Source organism: Camarhynchus parvulus, chromosome 2 (assembly GCF_901933205.1).
Source record: "Camarhynchus parvulus chromosome 2, STF_HiC, whole genome shotgun sequence".
In the NCBI taxonomy this organism is placed as follows: domain Eukaryota; kingdom Metazoa; phylum Chordata; class Aves; order Passeriformes; family Thraupidae; genus Camarhynchus; species Camarhynchus parvulus.
The window spans coordinates 4561266-4575042 of record NC_044572.1 but is presented as its reverse complement, the minus strand read 5'-3'; positions in this window follow the sequence as shown (position 1 = coordinate 4575042).

Genomic DNA, 13777 nt, shown 5'->3' with positions numbered 1-13777 from the left:
CCTGTGAGGGATGGCTGTAATATCACTGAAGGCTGCCTGATTCACTGGCTGGGGATGACCTGAGGAAAAACCATCTCTGGCATTCCCAGCTGCTCCTGCCTGCCAAGTGCTGGGAGCTGCTGAAGGAGGAACATCCCTGTCTGGGGAAGGAACCATGTGGTACCTTGTCATCAACCACCAGCTCTGCTTTTGGGGAGCCAGGGTTGTGTCTAGGAAATATCTGAAGATGGAGAATTTTGGGGGAACCAGGGCTGTGTCCAGATGTGCTCTGCACATCTCTGAGGATGGAGACTTTGGGGCACCCAGGGCTGTGTCCAGCTGTGCTCTGCACATCTCTGAGGATGGAGACTTTGGGGGCACCCAGGGCTGTGTCCAGCTGTGCTCTGCACATCTCTGAGGATGGAGACTTTTGGGGGCACCCAGGGCTGTGTCCAGCTGTGTCCTTCACATCTCTGAGGATGGAGACTTTTGGGGGCACCCAGGGCTGTGTCCAGCTGTGCTCTGCACATCTCTGAGGATGGAGATTTTTGGGGGACCCAGGGCTGTGTCCAGCTGTGTCCTGCACATCTCTGAGCATGGAAACAACACACAACCTCTCAGGACTGGCAGCTATCCAAGGCCTTCCCTTCAGATACATTTTCCCCTTGTCACTTCCTTAATTTTCTAGATTAGCCCCCACAATCTGAGAATAAATACGAATCAGCTAAACCAGGTGGCTGAATAGGTTTAAACCACAGTTCCCACAGGTCCCATCCACTGACCACTGTCAGACCTCAGGGAGCTGCAGTGGGAGGAGTGCCCAAAATACCAGGGACACTGCCTGCAGCCTGGTGTGCCACTGACCACGGAGAGCTGCAAACCAGGGCGTGGCTGGACCTGCTTGTTCAGCCTGGGTGTGCCCATTTCTGAGAGGATCACTGCAGAGGTCTGAGTTTCACGGTTTAAGATGCAAAACTAACTCCTTGCAAGTGATTTCTCCCTTTATGTCTGCAGGCTATAGCTCATAAACCTCTAATAGCCTTCACCTTTCATTTTTCATTATTTTCATGCCATTCTTTGCATTTCACCATGCTGAGAGTGTTTGTCTGTTGCAGAGGAACAGAGGAACAATGTTTTGTGTTTCCTCCAGTCCATAGAGGATGGGGACCTGAAGCAGGGTCTGCTTTTATCTTTGGAGCCCTCCCAATGCTGGCCCAGCAGTGAGATCACACACCAGCAGATCTGGTGGGAGCCATTGGAAGGTGGAGTGAAATCACCTGGAATCTTGGAGGATCAGCACCAAATCACGGTGTTTTCCCACTCCCTTTTTGCCTCATGGACTCGTTATCCCCAGAACCAAGGATTTAATCAATAGTTGTGTGTCTGGGTGAATTTTTGGTGCTGATGTAAATCAAGGCACTTCCATGGCTGTGGCTACACGGATTTGAGCTCTGGGATGGAGTTTGTCACTGCTATACCCAGAGCTTTGCTGTGATGCCTGAGCTGCCTGCCCTCTCCTCCTCTCCATTAGTGCCACAGTGAAAAAGCCACTAAATCATCCTGTTGAGCTTTTAAGGAGCCCAGCTCCGCAGAAATATGTGCAAAGCACTTTAGAACAGTCAATGCCAAGGGGAAAAAAAAGATCTTCATCATAAAACGTGGGCTCATTTAGTGCTGAGCTGTAGGCACTTTTGCTTCCTGCTAATTCTGGTCATGCCATGGGGTTATAGAGCAGGAAACATTATTTCCAAGCAGTTTAACTCAGTAGTGGTGGAAAACAGCCTAGCCTGACTTTCAGAACTGAAACATGATCTGAGATGTCCCAGTCCAGCTGTGCTCAGCCTGCTGCTCGCGTGTCCTGGCCCTAATCCTGGCCCTGGTATTCCCAGAGCTCACAGGCCTTGTGGTTTGGGGCTGTTTTCCTGCTTGCAGGTGGCAGATGAGGCTGTTGGCAGGGTCCCAGTGCGAGCCCAGGACACTGAGAGCATTGTCACAGTCCAGGCTGGGGTAAATCAGAGGGAGGAAGAGAGCAGAAGTGCAAGCTCGGGGTCTGGCAGCAGAAGGGCCCAACATCTGCCTCAGCCTGGGCCATCCCACCTTCCTGGGGACAAGGGTGTGACCATGTTCACAGGGGATCTTGGATGAGGGAAGAGACGAGGATCTGACTCCATGTTTCAGAAGGCTGATTTATTATTTTATGAAATATATTACATTAAAACTATGCTAAAAGAATAGAAGAAAAAGTTTCATCAGAAGGCTAGCTAAGAATAGAATAGCAAAGAATGGTGACAAAAGTTTGTGGCTTGGCTCTCTGTCCGAGCCAGCTGGGCTGTGATTGGCCATTAATTAGAAATAACCAATCAAAGATCCACCTGTTGCATTCCACAGCAGCAGATAACCATTGTTTACATTTTGTTCCTGAGGCCTCTCAGCTTCTCAAGAGGAAAAATCCCAAAGAAAGGATTTTTCATAAAAGATGTCTGCGACACCATGGTGACCTTGTGCATGGGGGAACAGGCTCTGCCAAGGATGTGTTTGCAAAGTGACACCTCCCAAAGGTATTTCCAGCCTGCTGCTGGGTTGGAGCTCTGGGAGGAAGAGGGAAGGGCCAAGCCCTGCAGATGAGATAACACAGCAGGGGCCTCCTGCCTTGGGAAAGCAGAGGAAGGAGTTAAAAAAACCCCACAAGCTGCTCAAACACCAGTGCTTCAGCCATCAGGAGAGGTTAAACACCCTGACCTGCAATAGCAAAAGCACTGCATGAATTTCTGAGAAGCTTTCGGGAGAGCTTTCCTTGACCCACAACTCATCCAAGAGACATTTCACTGCAAGCCCCTCACGTAGCATCACTCAGGCTCTTCTCTGCCCTAAAAAATCATAATGGTCCACATGAAAATCTGCACAGTGCCTCTTACAGGTGCAACAGCTGATCTGCTAGAGGAGGATTGGGTTATAACCTCCTGCTCCCTCACCTCCTGTGCCCCTGGGTGTGGGGGAAAAGTTGAGAAGGCAATGCAAATGCTTGTGTGCTCACTGCCAGATCATCTCTCAGACGAGACCTTATCACTCCCTGCAGCTCCCTGACAGGAGCTGGGGTTGGTCTCCTCTCCCAGGTAACAAAAGAAAAGAGGAAGTGGCTCCAAGTTGTGCCAAAGGAGGTTCAGCTTGGATATTAGGAAAAAAAATTCTTCCCCACAAGGGTTATCAGGCATTGGAACAGGCTGAGCAGGGAAGTGGTGGAGCCATCATCCTTGAAGGGGTTTAAAAGATAGAGATGTGGCACTTGGGGACAGGGTTTAGTGGTGGCCTTGGCAGTGCTGGGTTTACAGCTGGACTTGATCTTGTGGGTCTTTTCCAACCTAAATGATCCTAAATGGTTCTGGAGCTCTGTGGGCAGCCCCTGTCAGACATCAGGGTGCTGGTGAATGGTTCCCAGCAGCAGATGGGAATATCTGGGTTCAGGAGAAGGTGCCTGGGCATTCAGGGGAGGAGTGTGGCTGTGCTGCAGTGCCCAGCAGTGCTGTCACACACCTCTCCAGCCACAGGGAGTGGCTGCATCCTCCCCTGGCCACCTCCTGGCAGTCAGTGGCTGCTCTGGTCACAGGATTGCTGTGCCCCGAGCCCTGGGAGCTGCAGACTCTGGGGAGGCAGGGGCAGCATGGGCCCTGTTCTGGAGAAAGGAGTGGCCTTGGCAAGCCAGGGGCACCAGGGTAAATGCTGATTTGGGGCAGGAGTAGCTCTGGAAGAGCTCTGGAGATGCAGTTCACCCTTCCAGGGCCAGCAGCTCACAGCAGGTTAAGACAGGAGCAGTTTCTGACATGGGCCAAACCTGTAGCTGTTGCTCCAGTTTATTGCTTGGCCATGTTAGTGCAAAATCCACTTTAAGCCATCTGCGTTGGGCTGTGAGCTGGAGAGATGGGGCTCGTGTGTCCTCAGGCTTATGGGCAAAAGCACCCCCTGAGAGAGAGACAGAGGTGGGCACTTCTTGTAGCATTGGCAGCAAGGTCTGACAGGGCTTCTGGTCAGTCTTGAACCCTCTTGTACATCCTAAAATGTCTCTAACCCATCCTTGGAGGTGGGGTGCACCACTCTAAGTCTCTGCTAGCCAGGAGAAACACCTCAGTGCATGTAACTGCAGCAATACTGATGGAATGGCTGTATCATGCCCCTTGGTCTGTCCTTGTGAGCTCTGCCTGGAGTTTTTGCAGAGGGATGTATAGCAGGATGTTTTCCCAAATTACATTTGGGAGAATTACATTCTCCCAACCTTTGGGGAGAAGGTTTATTCCAGACGTCTGTCTTGGAGCCAAAGAGCTGCCCTCCCCTTCCAGGAGGTAAATCTGCAGCTGGCTGGGGGCAGGGGAGGTGGCAGAGGAGGGGCAGCTGCCCCTGGGGGCACTGGGGGCTCCTCTGCACCTCTCCCTGTTTAACCTCTCCCACCACGGATCAGCAACGCCCTGGGAGAGCAGGACAGCCCAGCTGGGACCCTGACCTGGCAGCCCTGGTGTGGGAACCCAGAACATCCCTCTGGCTGTCCTGGATTGTCAGGACCCCTGCCAGGGGGCTCAGAGACCCTGGCACAGAGCCCAAAACACCTGTGGGTTTGATTATGATCCATGGAGCAAATCACCAACCTTATATGAAGATCTGCAAGCCATGACAGTTTAGGTAGAATTAATAGTGAAATTATCACGGGATGGAAAAGTAGATTTTGGGGTTTCTAGTATGGGAGTTCAGGGGGCAAGATGGAGGGAATTGGGCATGTCCAGCCTTTCTCCTTCTTGGCCTCCATCTTCTGCTGTGATGTTGGCACTTTTAGATTGGTTTAGAGTAGAAGCTCACTGTCTAACATAGGTGAGGGATGTTGGAAAGTAATTGTAAATATTGTACACGTAGTTTTTAATATAAAGACATAACACCGCCCCAGGGCAGGCAGAGTGCCTGGAACTGTCCTGGACAGACCTCGGCTGGACAGGAGAAAAAATTTTATAGATAAGGAACAATAAACAACCTTGAGACCAAGAAATGAAGAGCTCTGACTCCTTCTTCGACCGCTGGGCTGGGAAAAGAGACTTTTGAAATTTTCTCGGGGTCACTGTGACAAGCTAAAGATCCCGACACCCTGGCTGCCTTCCAGCCCCAGGAGGAATGCAGGACATGGGCCCCAGGCCAGATCTGGACGTGTTCACCCCGTTGTTTTATCTGGGGAAACTTACAGAAGCACCCAAATCCCCAAGACCCATCAGCCCCTTGTTGCTGTCAAACCTTTCTCCTAATGCTGATGGGCACAATTTGTTCTTTGGGTTATGTCTGCAAAGATGGAGGAGGTTTGTGCTGGGAAAAACTTGGTTTTGCTGCTGCAGAAAATGAGCCAGCTTTCCCAGAATGCCAAGAAGCTTTAGGGAAGTGATGGTGGCAGTGAAGATTCAGCAGGAGCTGATCCTTTAGGGAAAGAGATGGAGTGTGACAGGGTGAGTTTGATGGCAGCTTCACAGAGTAACCATGGGGGAACAACGTGCAGGAAAACAAAGCTGGGCTCTTCCTGCTCCTGGTCCTGAGGGTTTTTCCCAGTTGTACTCAAGCCACAGCTGGCTGAGCCATTTGGACTATCACCTGCTGATTCCTGATATTAAATTGCAATCTTCTAGAGACCTTAAATCCTGATTCAGGACTTAATCCCAGGTAAAGTATTGTGGGAGCTTTGCCCTGAGATGTTTTCCTGTCCCAAGAAGGCAGCAGGGATTATTGCCTGACATTCTCATCCCTGACATGCACGACAGCAGGGAGGGAGCACAGGATGCACACAGAGGTTTTCCAGCCAGGAACCTGGGTAATAAAGGCAAAAAACCAAATAAATTGTGGTGGTGTTTGCAGGGGTCCCAGGACGAGGGAAGAGATGAGAATCTTGACTCCATGTTTCAGAAGGCTGATTTATTATTTTATGATATATATTATATTAAAGGAAAATTATATACTAACACTATGCTAAAAGAATAGAAAAAAGGATTTCATCAGAAGGCTAGCAAAGAATGAATAATAAAATCTTGTGACTGACCAGAGAATCTGAGACACCTGGACTGTGATTGGCCATCAATTAGAAACAACCACATGAGATTAATTAAAGATGCACCTGTTGCATTCTACAGCAGCAGATAATTATTTACATTTCATTTCTGAGGCCTCTCAGCTTCTTAGGAGAAAAAAATCTTACCAAAGGATTTTTCAGAAAATATGTCTGTGACCCTTAGATCACCCAAACATGAGCCTGGCAACTTGGTAAGGTACCCAGCCTCCTTCTGATCATCCTGTCCCTGCCTGTCCCTCAGCCACAGAATCACTGAGGCTGGAAAAGCCCTCTCAGATCACAGAGTCCAGCACTGCCAGGTCCTGCACTAAACCCTGTCCCCAAGTGCCACATCCAGGTGGTTTTGGACATTTCCAGAGATGGTGACTGCGCCATTTCCCTGGGTGCCAATGCCTGACCACCCTTTCAGCCCCAGTGGGGATCAGATGTTTCCCTCAGAGCAATGTGTGCACCTTGAAGAGGGAGACAGTGGGAGAGGAAGGGAAAAAAGCAGAGAGGATCAGTAAAAGCCAACACCCCTGCAAAGAGAACAGTTTTGCAAATCGCTGTATGGATGGTTTAGGAGTTACACAAAACCTCAGGGGCTCTCTCACAGCCCTAATGAAAACCTTATGAAACGCAGCAAATTCCAGCACACTTTGCTCAGGGTCATCAAGCAGAGCCTCTGCCATTTCCAGCTGGATCCAGCAGAAAGGAGACATTTCACAGGCAGGGGAGGCTCAGCCCCAGCGCTGGTTAATGGGTGTGGGAGCCTGGCAAAGGTCATCCCATGGCATCCTGGGGAGGAGGAAATCACTTGTGCTGGGGCAGGGACAACCCTTGAGGTCCAGGTTCCTTGGGACTGTCCTTTCATGGGAATCACACCACGAGCAAGCAAGATGAGGGATTAATACCTTGTTCTAACATGGGAGCTGAGGCAGACAGAAGTTATTTATGCCCTTTGGACAGGGATGTCCATGCAGGAACCAGAAAGCTGGCTCAGTTTCCCCACAGCTCATCCTGCAGGAGAGGTAGCCTGGGTTTCTCCCCTGCAGAGTACAAGGCTGCTCCTTTAGCACTCAGTAATCCAAGTGGGTTTTAATCCCAATGGTTTTACTGTGGGTCAGGATCACTGGATGCTGAGGTAGCTGTGGAACATGTTGGCTTTACTGGTTAAGGCAGCTGGAGCTCCCACCCTCACTGTTTATTTCCTTTTTTCCTTATTTCCTTTTTCCCTTATTTTCTTTTTTTCTTATTTCCCTTTTTCCTCAGGCAGACCAGAAGTTTTCACAACTGTGGGAAACCTGGTTGCTCCTGTTGGTGGCCATACCCGAGTGCCCACAAAATAACCCCACCCTCCCTTCCAAATTAATTTTTAACCCGTCTCATTTCAGTGGCCAGGCTGCACGTGTGGGCACAGAAAGTCACTGTGTGCTTGGGTGTGGGATGGGGGTGAAATCCTGAACCCCTGCCTTTGCCAGGGCCCACCAGCCTCTCCCAGGAAATTGTGAGGATCATGCAGCTGTGGAGAGCATAGGGGATGTCCTTTCCCTGTGTCAGGTGGGAATTGTGCCCTGGGAGAGAATCTGGATTTTTCTCAGGGACTTTTGAGTTTGTTCCCCAAAGCAGAGCAGAGATTTCTCCAGGACAGTTACTTTGGCAGCTGAGTTGAGTTCATCACTGCTCTTGTTCACATCTGCTAACAGAGCTCATGAATCCAGCTCTGAGGAGGGGCAGGAGTGTGAGGACTGTGGGAGTGCCAGGGGTAGGACTGTGGGGATGGATGGAGATGAGAGATCTCTGCAGCCAGGGTTTGGAACTTGGGGTTTATTGCCAAGGGCCTGGGTGCAGGGCCCTGCTGGGAGCTGCCAGGCACAGCTCAGAGCAGGCTGAGAGAATAGAGGGGCAGAGAGGATGAGAGAGAGAGAGAAGATGAGAGGATAAGAGGGTAAGAGGACAAAGTTCCCATTACAATACCATAAATATTCTTCTGTGCTGAATATTCTAATTCTCACTAACCAATCTAGTACAAGATACAAATCCTGTTGCATTTACATGCAGCCTATAAGAATCATTACATTACCATACTGTGTTACATTTTAAACCCTAAAACCTCCTCTTTGGGCCCCTTCTGCCAAGCTAGTGGGGTCTGCTCTGACCCTTGGGCCTGTCTGCAAGCAGAGGGTATTGTTTCATCAAAAGGGGATTGCCTTCAGCTGGCCACACCATTGTTTTCCACTTGTTCAGTAACTGAGGTATCTCAAAGCTTGCTTTCATTTCAATCTCACTTATAGTTTCTATATTCTCAAAATCTTTTCCCAGGCAATCATATTTATAAGGCTTTCCTGTTTCATCATCCCCAACAGAGCACAAACCCTGCAAGCTCCCGAGCCCAGACCCTGCAGGCAGAGCTGAGGTTGTGCCTGCACAGCCAGGGCTGGGGCTGCCCGGGTGGAGCCATTGTCGGCAGGAATGCAGCCCTGCCTGTGCCAACCAGGAAGGAGAAACAAAAATCCACCACCCACCCCTAAAGGCTGGGAAAATGCCACCCTCCTGTCACCCCTCCCTGCTTTGTGCAGTCCCCAGAGGCGCAGTCAGTGCCTGATGTCCCTCCTTGGCCCATTACCCCCCTGTGTCAGGTGTTGGTGACATCAGGGTGCAGGGAGGAGCTCTGCCACCCCTGCTGCCAGCACCAGAGAGGGGATGATCCCCACCACAGCCTGCTCCAGCTGATGTTTGAACAGCAGGAACCCCACCAGGAGCTGTACACACCTCCCCATGCACTTCTGCATCACCATCTCCACCTCCTTCTCATTGATCACCCCAAGGAGCACAAACTGGGTGGGCTGGGACCACAGAACATCTCAAAAATGGAAGATGGAATAGTTAAGGGTGGAAATGACTTCTCAAGAAATGGAAGATAGGATAGTTAAGGCTGGAAAAGACTTCCAAGGTCATCGAGTCCAACCATTAAGCCAGCACTGCCACATTTACCACTAAACCATACCCTCTAAGATAAAGTGCAAGTCTGATTTTATTATTACAGCTTTTCAATGAGTGAAGAATTCAAGCCATTCTTTGGGCAATGTCACAGTCTGTAGAGTTCAGCTGCCTTGTCAGAAATGATCTCCAAAATGTCCAAGCCAGAGCTGAACCCCCATCTCCTGTGTCCCCTGTCCCCTCTGGGCCACACCTGCTGTGCTGCATGTGGAGATAAAAGGCCAGCACAGCCTTGGGTGCCAGCAAGGATTGCTGTGAAAAATGCCAATCACTTGTTTTTAAAATTTTAAATGTTTAATAGTAATAAAATGATTATAAAAATAGTAATACAATTAGAGTAATAATAATTTGGACAATTTGGATTAGGACAATATGAGACAATAGAAACAAAGAGTTACAGATGTCCGGGTGCCTTTTGTGGGCAGTGTAAGCCGGAAAAAGGACCCACGTTAACAAAGAATTAACCCTTAAAAACAACAGCCTGTTGCATATTCATACATCTCATGCATGATGCATAAATTCCATTCAAACACAGGATTCTGTCTGGTCAGTGTCAGCTTCTTCCTCTGAATCCTAACAGCGCCTTTGAGCAGGAAGAAGTTAATTTCTTCTGATAAGAGGGCAGTAAATTCTCTTTGAAAGATTTAGGCGTCCTGTGGCTGCTATCTCAGTGCGAGTCCTTTCTTTTAAAAAGCATCCTACAGAGCATAGTTTCTATTTTAACATTTTTTATAACCTAAAACTATATTTAACACACTACTTAAGAGAATTAATACAGCATTACTTTCTAACACATATAATATTCATTTTAATATTTGCGAAAAGCCAATCATAAAATACACATTTTTCACAATTGGTGTCCCCCAGCCACTGTCCTGGGTGCCAGCAAGGACTGGTGTCCCCCAGTCACCCCCAACCCATGCATGGCAGGTTGGTGAGGAGCAGGATGCTGCCTGAAACCCTCTTTTTTTAAATTTTCATTACCACAAGGCTGATACACCCAGTGCTTCCCAGGAGCCTTTTGGGGTTATTCCATGAGAATAATTGGAATATTCACACAACCAGCTCGGAGCTGAGCTGAGCCCAGAGCTTTTTCCTGGGAAGTTCTGGTTCCTGTGTTTGATCACCAAACAAGAAGCTCACGTTACTTCCTTGTGGGACTCCTCCTGACGCAAGTGAGAGGTTGTTCCTGGGCCACACCCCAGCAGGAACTGGCTGGGTTCTTGTGTCTCCTTCTGACTTTTCCAGGCTCTTCTGGGCAGCAGCACTCACTCAAGGGCAGGGTTATCTCACCTATTTTTGGCACCAGGGTAAAGCAGGAGAACTGCAGAACTTGCCTCTCCTTACACCCAGGGCTTGGCTGATTTGGATTAAACACATTACCCAGTGGAGCAGAGGGGCACCAGCACACAGCACAACACAACCCAACGTGCCAGGCAATCTCCCTGCTCCCCAAAACCACCTGGGGACAGGCAGAGATGGCACCTGTGACATCCCCACACACCTGGTGGCATCAATGTGCTCTGGCACTGGGCCCTTCCCTGTGTCTGCTCGGGCATCACTCCCTGTGCAAACTGGGAGGAGGAGAAGGAGGAGGAGGAGGAGGAGGAGGAGGAAGAGGAAGAGGAGGGTGGCACCGAGGCTCGGCAGCCAGGGGGAGGGGGGGAGGGGAGGGAAGGGAAGGGAAGGGAAGGGAAGGGAAGGGGGAAGGGAAGGGAAGGGAAGGGAAGGGAAGGGAAGGGAAGGGAAGGGAAGGGAAGGGAAGGGCACTCACACCTGAGCAGCAGTCCTGCCCTTGAGGCAGATCTGCTGCACCCACCCTTGGGTTTGGGAGGTTTTCTCTCCTCAGCGAGGATCTGGGTGAGGCTGAGGATCAGAACGAGAGTGGGACTCGAGTCCTCTTTGCTCAAAGATTTCCTGGGCAGGATTTCTCCAGACCACATTCCTTGTGCCCAGAGACCCAGCAGCTCCAGAGGAGGATTTTGGGAGAGGCCCCAGGGCTGCATTCCCGGGCTGGGGATGAATCATTCTCCAGCCCCACAGCGAAGGAGCCCAGCTCCGGGGCACGGAGGGCCGGGCAGCAGCGAGGGAGGGGCTGGAACAGGCCGGACTGGTTTGGGAGCTGCGGGCGGCTCGGGGAGGGAGGGAGAGCACCGGGCACGGAGCGTGTGTGCGCAGCCCTGCAGGGCCGGCAGCTGCGGCCTCTGCTCCCGCGGGAACTGCGGGGACAGCCAAAGGGACTGGGGAACACAGGGACTGGGGAACAGAGGGACACGGATTGGGAGCTGCAGGGAACACAGGGATTGGGGAACACAGGGACTGGGGAACTGCAGGGACACACAAAGGGATTGGGGAACACAGGGACTGGGGAACTGCAGAGACACAGGGATTGGGGAACCTCAGGGATTGGGGAACACAGGGATTGGGGAACCTCAGGGATTGGGGAACTGCAGGGACACAGGGATTGGAGAACAAAGGGATTGGGGAACAAAGGGATTGGGGAGCTGCAGGGACACAGGGATTTGGGAATACAGGGATTGGGAACTGCAGGGACACAGGGATTGGGGAACCTCAGGGACACACAAAGGGATTGGGGAACACAGGGACACAGGGATTGAGGAACCGCAGGGATTGGGGAACTGCAGAGACACAGGGATTGGGGAACAAAGGGATTGAGGAGCTGCAGGGACACAGGGATTTGGGAACACAGGGATTGGGGAACTGCAGGAACGCAGAGATTGGGGAACTTCAGGGAACAAAGGGAATGGGGAACAAAGAGATTGGGGAACTGCAGGGACACAGGGATTAGGGAACTGCAAAGGACACAGGGATTGAGGAACTGCAGGGATTGGGGAACTGTAGAGACACAGGGATTGGGAGACAAAGGGATTGGGAAGCTGCAGGAGACACAGGGATTGGGGAACTGCAGGGACAGATGGATTGGGGAACAAAAGGATTGGGAAACTGAGGGAACACAGGGATTGGGGAAGAAAGGGATTGGGGAACTTCAGGGACACATAGATTGAGGAACTGAGGGAACACAGGGATTGGGGAACTGCATGGACACACAGATTGAGGAACTGCAGGGACACAGGGATTGCTGCTGCCCGAGGAGAAAAGGACCTGACATTTCTGAAGGATCACACTTTTCACACAGGAAATGTGTGGTCTGAACAAGTGAAAACCCAGAGGTTCTCAGGACCATTTTTGCACTTCACCCAGCAAATGGTGATTATCCAATACAGCCCACGCCCCAGCTCTCAGCCACTCCAGCCAAACTCCAAACCACTGCAGATCTCCAGTGATGCAGGCTCCAAGTTATTTCCTTCCATCCCCTCTCTCCTCTCCCACATCAGCCTTCCCAGCTGGATCCCACCTCCCAAAGTCTCCAACCCTCCTCCCTGGGCTGCTTTGCACCTCACACTCCCCGGCAGCAGAGCAGCAGCAGCAGGTGACTCCTTCCTGGCTGCTGGCAGCTCCCACAGAATTTCCTTTGAGGATGAGTCCGGCTGCTTTTGTGCCAGGAAATTCCAGCTGCAGATGTTCCTGTGGCCCCAGGGATGCAGGGGAGGGCAGAGCCTCCCCTGCAGCACGGTGACAGTGACAGGGTGTGTGCTGCTCTTCAGCAGGGTGTCCCCATGAAATGGGAAGTGTGGGGGAAGCTGAAGAGGACACACAGCTCCTGCCCAGCCGTGTTTGGGGTCTGCAGAGCTGTGTGATGCTGGAGCTCAGTGGTTGGGTTTGGTGCTCAATATCTTCACTAAAAGGAGCCCACAGGTGCTACAGGTATCTTGTTTTGGCATTTATAGTGCAGAGAGGAGTGAAGAGAGGTGGGGAGAGGTGGAAGTGAAGTGAAAAGGAGAGGAGAGGAGAGGAGAGGAGAGGAGAGGAGAGGAGAGGAGAGGAGAGGAGAGGAGAGGAGAGGAGAGGAGAGGAGAGGAGAGGAGAGAGGAGAGGAGAGGAGAGGAGAGGAGAGGAGAGGAGAGGAGAGGAGAGGAGAGGAGAGGAGAGACAGAAAGGAGAAAGGAGAGAAAAAAAAAGGAGAGGGAAAAAGGAAGGAAAAAGGAAAGGGGAAAGGAAAGGGGAAAGGAAAAGAAAGGGAAAAAAGGAAGGAAAAAGGAAAGGGGAAAGGAAAGGGGAAAGGAAAGGGGAAAGGAAAGGAAAGGAAAGGAAAGGAAAGGAAAGGAAAGGAAAGGAAAGGAAAGGAAAGGAAAGGAAAGGAAAGGAAAGGAAAGGAAAGGAAAGGAAAGGAAAGGAAAGGAAAGGAAAGGAAAGGAAAGGAAAGGACAGGGAAAAGGAAGAGAAGAGAAGAGAAGAGAAGAGAAGAGAAAAAGAGAAGGAAAGAAGAAAGGAAAGGAAAAGAGAAAGAAGAGAAGAGAAGAGAAGAGAAGAGAAGAGAAGAGAAGAGAAGAGAAGAGAAGAGAGAAGAGAAGAGAAGAGAAGAGAAGAGAAGAGAAGAGAAGAGAAGAGAAGAGAAGAGAAGAGAAGAGAAGAGAAGAGAAGAGAAGAGTTTTCAGTTGGAAAGGATCTACAGCAATCACCCACTCCAGCTGCAGCACGTGCCCTTGCAGGGAGGATGGAGCTGCATGGTTGTCCTTACACATTGCTGAAATCTCGTTTTTGTGTTGAGAATTAATCCTCCTTTTTGATGTGACACAAATCAGACATCCTGCTGAAAGCCAGGCATTTATCCTGGTAACAACTTTCTCCCTCTTCTAGAGTCCTGGGGTGGTT